General features: G+C 52.1%; 1 non-coding gene across 1 annotated transcript; it reads left to right on the top strand.

The window, feature by feature from the left end:
- Window positions 1-276: 276 nt before the first annotated feature.
- Trnae-uuc (transfer RNA glutamic acid (anticodon UUC)) lies at window positions 277-349 on the top strand. The gene has a single exon. It is a non-coding gene; the product is annotated as a tRNA-Glu (tRNA).
- Window positions 350-1,353: the final 1,004 nt, after the last annotated feature.

Below are 1,353 nucleotides of genomic sequence, written 5' to 3'. Positions count from 1 at the left end.
GAGAGAGAGAGAGAGAGAGAGAGGAGGGAGGGAGAGGGAGAGAGAGAGGGGGAGGAGAGAGAGAGGGGGGAAGGAGGGAGAGAGAGGGAGGGAGAGAGAGAGGGAGGGAGAGAAAGAGAGGGAGGAGGGAGAGGGGAGGGAGAGAGAGAGATAGGGAGAGGGGGAGGCAGAGAGAGAGAGAGAGGAGGTAGAGAGAGAGAGGGGGAGGGAGAGAGAGAGAGAGAGAGGGAGGGAGGGAGAGAGACAGATATACAGACAGAGACAGAGAGAGAGACGGGCGCAATAGCCGAGTGGTTAAAGCGTTTGACTTTCAATCTGAGGGTCCCGGGTTCGAATCTCGGTGGCGCCTGGTGGGTAAAGGTGCAGATTTTTCCGATCTCCCAGGTCAACATATGTGCAGACCTGCCAGTGCCTGAACCCCCTTCGTGTGTATACGCACGCAGAAAATCAAATACACACGTTAAAGATCCCGTAATCCATGTCAGCGTTCGTAGGGTTATAGAAACAAAGAACATGCCCAGCATGAACATCCCCGAAAACGGAGTATGGCTGCCTACATGGCGGGGTTAATGAACAAAACGGTCATGCACGTAAAATGTTAAATGTTACATGTTTGTCTCAGTGTGTAGGTGTGCGTGCCTGAAATCTGATCGAATGACACAGGAAACAAATGATGAGCGCCCCATGGCAGTCGTCAGTCGGCTCTACCCAGGTAAGCAGCCTGTTGTGTAGCAACAGCAGCAACGACAGCAACAGCAGCAACAACAGCAGCAGCAACAACAGCAGCAACAACAGCAACAGCAACAACAGCAACAGCAACAACAGCAACAGCAGCAGCAACAGCAACAGAAACAGCAACAGTAGCAACAGCAACAGCAGCAGCAGCAACAGGAACAGCAACAGCAGCAACAACAGCAGCAGCAACAGCAACAACAGCAACAGCAGTAGCAGCAACAACAACAGCAACAACAGCAGCAGCAGCAACAGCAGCAGCAACAGCAACAACAGCAACAACAACACCAGCAGCAACAGCAGCAGCAGCAACAACAGCAACAGCAGCAACAGCAACAACAGCAACAGCAGCAGCAATAGCAGCAACAGCAGCAGCAGCAACAGCAACAGCAACAACAGCAGCAGCAGCAACAGCAACAGCCAACCACGGCGGAGGTAGGTGTGGGTGATGTCATTGTCATTCTGTCATTGTCATCATTATCAGGGAAAAAAACCTCAACTCTTGTCGCGGTCGCCGCCGGAACAACAGCAGCAGCAGCAATAGCCCTCTGTGTCCCAAAGTAGTAATAGTAGTAGAATAGAGAGAAACGCAGTGTGTGTGTGTGTGTGTGTGTGTGTGTG

This window comes from Babylonia areolata, chromosome 23 (genome assembly GCF_041734735.1).
Source record: "Babylonia areolata isolate BAREFJ2019XMU chromosome 23, ASM4173473v1, whole genome shotgun sequence".
NCBI classification, from domain to species: Eukaryota; Metazoa; Mollusca; class Gastropoda; order Neogastropoda; family Buccinidae; genus Babylonia; species Babylonia areolata.
The sequence above is the reverse complement of the archived record's forward strand: the minus strand, read 5'-3'. Positions and strand labels throughout refer to the sequence as shown.